General features: G+C 41.7%; 1 protein-coding gene across 1 annotated transcript in view; it reads left to right on the top strand.

The window, feature by feature from the left end:
- ZNF609 (zinc finger protein 609) overlaps positions 1-6110 on the top strand; it is a 278967-nt gene that overhangs the window by 823 nt on the left and 272034 nt on the right. The gene's annotated exons all lie outside the window — the stretch shown is intronic.

Here is a 6110-nt window from a genome sequence, read left to right as displayed (position 1 = left end):
GTGTAATTACGGTTGGATCATCTCTGTGCTTTGCTCAGATTCTCCTTCCTCCCTCTGGGGTTGAGGAGGAGGAGACACATCTGACCAATTAATGTGTGTTTGTGAAACAGGCAGCAGCAAACAGTCATTTCAGCTTCTAGGAATTAGGCTCACACAGGGTGGAGAGATCAGAGCCCTTCAGGGGGAATATTTTTGAACAAATCACAGATGATTTAATTCTCCAAGAAACAGCTTCCTACCTCAATGAGAGTGGGGAAGATGGGGGAGAAAGCCTGACTGTTTCCAGCCATGTGTCCAGAGCCCCAGGGGTTGAGGAGAGTCCCCAATCCCCCACAGGCCTCTCTTTTCTGTATTAGGCTTTGCTCTGCAGTCTTGAGTTAATTTCACCCCTGCTGCTTTGTCTTGGGGGAGGGAGTGCTGGTTTAGGCTGTTGTGAGGAGATGACTGTTCTGCTGCCACACACAATGGTCGTGTCATTTTATCGGGAGTGCTACCCCAGGGCTGAGAACTGCTGCAGCAGAGATAAACCGGTCCCTCTCACCCGGCTATTGTGTACACAGTGAAGGTCATAGGTTCAAGTCTTGTCTGAGAGCTTTGGATATGCTCCATCTCCCAGGCTCCTCTGTGCCATTTTCTTCCCTTTCCAGACTGGGGCTTGCCATTGGAGGAGGCCATACAGAAAGGCTCTTCTTTTTGAGTGAGGAACAATGCAGAGCTCATTGGCACACATTTTTCACAAGAATAGGGGATGCCAGCCATGTTGTGCCTGCCTCTTGGGCTGGCCTGGACTAAGTTGTGGAGGGACAGTGTCTGGGAGACTGAACCCCCGTGTTTGTGTCAGACCGCTTTAGGAGGAACCCTCCAAGGAGAGGTTGTGGCTGTCACTTGGACCATCTTATTTCATTCTTTTTATAGAGATGCAGTGATTTTTGTTTGTTTGTTTAGGGATACCACTGAAAACCTGTTCAGGGTTAAGATAGGGAGTCAGGGACCCAAGTACCTTTGTAATGGTTACTTCCTGGGCAATAATAATTGCACAACAAAAAAGCCACAGGATTTGCCTAACTGGGCAAGGGCTATGGGAACAAAAGAACTTTCCTTCTAATATTTATTTTAACTCTAATGAAAAGAGATGACTTCCTCATTATGCAGAAAGTCCATATCTGCCTCTGTATTAGGGAGAAATTTACCAGGGGATGAATTTTAAAAAGGAATTTTTTTTTTTAGGTCTTGGGGATTATTAATGAGAGAAGAATGAGGACAGACTAGAAGGAATTCTGTTCCTGTAGGTATCTCATAAAAATGCCTAAATAGTATTCAGGTAGTATTAGTTGTGCAAAGAATTATTCGGAGCTAGAAAAGAGGTTTCCATTTAAGACATTAAACTTTAAAAAAAAATTAGAAATATAGCATTGCGAGAGGGGAATTGTAGACAATACACTGTGTACACAATAGGCAGCAACCATTTCCCATAGGGGGTTATTGTTGACTAGGAACTTCACTAGCCTTTGGTTTTGGTGAAGGTCTTTCTGAGACAGCGCGTCTGACTGCTGTGTTTCCTTCATCCCTTGGTTGCAGTGAGTTTCTTAAAATGATGGCCTACCACCTAGATGCCGGATGTTGGACTTTTGGTAGGAGGGAAAAGGTTGTTCTAACCTTTATATTTTTTGATGACACAACTGTCTTAAGGCCTTACTGGAGGTGTTGTCTGTCTCTAGACTATTTCCAACTTTATGCCCTAGGTTTCTTGAGTGAAGCCTCAGCTAAACTGAGAGTGGAGTTTTCTGCTCTTAGGCTGTTGGCATTTATTTCTGAATTCTGTCAAGTAACAGTGAAGGCAGAAGCCTCAGATTAAATTTGCCCTGATTAGATTTAGTGGCTTCAGAGTTGGGCCCTTGCCACAAGGAATCTTATGTGAGACTTCCGATTGTGACCATCTTTAAGAGAGTACTTTGAATTTTCCCCCCAGGTTCTTGGTAGAAAAGATTTCCTTGTGAAAGGTCTAGATAGGCGGACAGATTAGTGCTTATTTTGTGTGAGGATATGGAAGCATAATTTTGGCTCCTGGTAGTAATTATGTTGCAATTAGCATATAGCAACTAAATGACTGGAACAGGATAATTTGTTGAGGGGTTTACTGATTGCTCTGTCAAGTGGAAGTGCCACTCCTTATTTATTTGACTCTGACTACTGCTGCCTGAGCGCAGCCGTGGACACCAAGTACAGGAGTGGTAGGTGTTCTTCAGAAGCTCCCACTCTGCTGCCTCTCTCTAGTGACTTCTCCACCAGGTACCTGAGAACTTGCACTGCCACTCTTCTACTCCAGAGGTTGTCATGTCCCGTGGTAAACTGGTTATGGGTGGGAATACTGCAGGCAGATGGGGACGCTCTGAGATAAGGCAGCCTATGTTGTATGGCAAGTTTTCCTCTCTGCAGCTTACTTCTCACTTTGACTTGATTTTTTAAAGTCTTCTCCTTTTAAAAAACAAGAGCAGTGACAACAACGAAACCCCACAAGTACTAATCGCTTAGTGTACGAAATTTGCCTTCATGCTACCTCTCTGATAAAAGTTGGCTGGCTATGACAGACAAAATGAAGATAGGTAGTGCTGATTGGCAGGTTCTGGGTCCACTAAAGCGGCAGTGAAGGACTTTTCCACTAGGGAGCAGGTAATTCACCGAAGCACCTGCCTAGCTGGGCATGTGGAATTGGCAGCAGCTGTGCAGCTGAACAGGGATTATTGAGCAGGTGGTTGAAGAATCACATGCCACAGTGACAAGAAAGTACTTGGTCTTCTGTGGTGTAGGTTTAGTTCGTGGATGTGAGATTGCACTTTGTTTCGCATTTCTTAGTGCCTGTTGTTGATTCATTAGTGAGATCATAATGGAATCAAGATAAAAGATTCTTCTGTCTCTGTGTTTCTTTTAGATTGTTGAGTAGCATGCCCTAGACATAGTCCTACACAGCCCTATTGTATTTCTGGGAGTTCTGGCTTTATGCCCTACGAATGGGAAGGAAATAGTGGTAATTCAGTGTTTCTAGTACTTGTTTATTACTGGGAAATGGGGAGGAGAAAATTCTTTGCTTTCAATGTGATGAAAAAGATTTAGCCCAACTGGGATGATACTCAGCAGGTTTTATGCAAAGGATGTAATTGACTTTTTTTGGTTAGATGTACCTACATTCCTCACTCAGGAAATTTGCCTGTGTGTTTTCATTTTATGAATGTAATTCCCCACATGAAGTTTGCATCTGTTCAGTTGTTGTATTCAATTCTTAGCATCTTCTGGCACCTTTGTAAGTCTTTTCCCTGACATTGAATTCAAATTTATTAGATCCAGATCATCACCATAGGGTCAAATGATGTTAAGAAAATGCCCCTACTAAATATTTATCTTAAAATCAAAGATATCATTTCCTATCACTTGCGAGAAGACTTTCTGTTTTTAGGTTTTATGAAAATTCTCAGATTTTTCTTACAGAACGTCACCGTCATCTATTAATATAATTTTTTCTTTCGCATGTTCATGCCATATATCAGTAGGCAGTGCTGTGGAGCCTAACATTTATAAGCAAGTAACTTGGTGTTTATTTTCTGACCTTTTTAGTGCCTTCCGTTTATTTTCTCTATTAAACCAGTAGGCAGTGTACTCCTATTGAAATACACACACACATACACACAGTCTCATGAAATTTATAGGGTACTAATTAACAGTTGATTGAAGGGAAATAAGTTGTATGAACTGTTTTAGAGTTCAGAAATCCCTTTACCCTAGCCCAAGTGGAGTGAAGGTTCTGACCTGTTTGTTACAAAGGAATTTTTGAGGAAGAGTGAGGCAAACCAACTTCTGAGGTTAGGGCCCACGGACAGCTGGGTAGACAGAGACATTTGCAAGAATCTGCTTAAACCTAGTTTGTAAAGCTAGCTTCAAGTGGTAGCCTAATGATAGCAGTTAATTGTTTATTATTCAGTTCTTGCTATCCCCATGAAGCTATGACAGTTTGTTTTATTAAAACTGTTCGCAAACCACCATAGTCCTTCCTAGCATTCTCAGTAGTTTGCTTCCTTCTGCTTCCTTATGCTCCCTGGCCTCTCATCCCAGTTCTCTGCGCTGAAGACCTCTCTAGCAGCTTGGAAACACTCTAATTACTGTAGCTATTATAGTCACAACCCAGATCCTCCACCTCCTTCCCTCTCACCCCTTTCTGTCTTCCTTCCCCCTCCCCTTGCACTAGCAGCAGGAGTTGAACTGCAGTCTCATGAGCACAGTCAGATCTATGAATGAGCTTTATATCTTGTCAAGGCAGAACTCCAGATCCAACAGGGCTGATTTTTCATGGTTCTCTTGCTGTTTGTTCTTGGATCAGAGTCCCAGAAATAAGAGGTGACAAATATCTATTAGGTCATATCTAGTCCATCACTGAGGGGCAGACCTAGGATTTTTCTCTTGTCTCTGTGAAAATTCTTTTTTTTTTTTTAACACAGGTGAGAATTGTCTGATGCTAGGCAGACTCTGCAACTGCCATCTTTTTGTTCTTTATTCTGGTCTTAAGTAAGTGTCTGGCCAACTTAGATTTTTATTTTTACTCCATTTTCAGGATTACTAGATCCCAGCAATATCTTCACCCCTTCAACTTCAGCTCTTTCTTCTTGATTGTTGGCATCACGTTTGTGAATTTCTTTTGTACCATCAGTAGAATCACTTTTCACACCTTTGCCCCAGGGGTCACCATTTTCTCCTCTTAAAGAGGTGTATTAAGTGGAAACCCAGGACACACATTCTAGTAGGAGGTAATTAATAAAGTACCCTGGAAAATATGTGCCAGTTGCATCCTTAAGATACCCCTGTACTCTATGAACAAATGCTTCTTTCTGTTTGATTTGGGGGTATTTCCAGTTCTAATGCTTTGTTCTCTATATTTAGATGAATTTTATTTTGTGTCTCTTAATTACAGTTAAGATACTGCCTAATAGTGTTATGTTTTATAAGCCGTTAGGTTGTTGGGAAAGTCATGACGTGTTTTTCTGTGCAGAATGCATCATGACTTTCCTGATGACCCAAAAGTATAGCTTTTCCAAGCATAGAGGGAAAAACAGAACTGGGAGTCATAAAACCTAGGTTTTGATCATTGCCGTGTCTCTAACTAGCACTGTGACCTTATGCAAGTCACTTCTCTGTTTTTACTTTTCTCACCTGTAAGATGAGCACATTAGACATAGACAAATGATTTCTAAAGTTTCATTTAGTTGTCAAGTTCCATAATACCAAGATTGTGATGGAAGAACAGGACAAAAAAAGGGTTGACATAAGCGGGCAGTTTTTTAATTGTCAACAATATAGCCAGTATTTAGTAGAACTAATGAATACAGCCTCAGTTTCCTGGAACTTGAATCATTTCTCTCTCATGTTTGAAAAGCTGTACATTTTACTAGGCCATCATTTTTTTGGAGTGCCTTGGACCCTCATTCCGTAGGCTTGCCAACTTGCCACTTGTCTCTCGCTGGTGTAAAGTAACACGTAAGTGTACAAGTCAGAAAGCTGCAGAAAAGGAGCCTCACCTTGTGAGAAGGATATTATACATGGACGGATTTGTCAGGTATCAATAAGAAGTAACTTTGAGCACTCAACCACAGATCTAATAATTTTTTTTTTTTGAGAGGTTTTTGCTATAGGGCACGTGTGCTTGCCAGAAAGAGAGGAACAGAAAGAAAGTGAGAAATCACCCCCCCCCCGGGGGATGGCCACGCCGCAGTCCCTTCTCCATGTTCCTCTCGGGATCTTGGGCATGCACGCACACGCGCCTGGCATGAGTTTAAGCCACCGGGTCCGGGACTTGAACTGCGGTCAGCTATATGGGAGTCCAGTGACATAGCCATTACACCAACTGCTGGTCCCAGATCTAATAGTTTTTGTATGTATCTGAAATCATTTGCAGTAAATGTTACTGATCATGGAGGTTGTTTGGGCTTTTTTCCATTTTTGGCCAGTTGGTGGAATCCCTGCTTTGAATTAATTCTTTTGGAGTCTGAGTAACAGTTTCCCACAGTATTTTTTTTTGAAAAAAAAAAGAAAAGAAAAAAAGATGTTTATTATTTTTAAGAATTTAT

The sequence above is a fragment of the Tupaia chinensis genome, unplaced genomic scaffold (genome assembly GCF_000334495.1).
Source record: "Tupaia chinensis unplaced genomic scaffold, TupChi_1.0 Scaffold000063_1, whole genome shotgun sequence".
Taxonomy (NCBI): Eukaryota; Metazoa; Chordata; class Mammalia; order Scandentia; family Tupaiidae; genus Tupaia; species Tupaia belangeri.
This window is presented reverse-complemented; position numbering and strand designations above follow the sequence as displayed.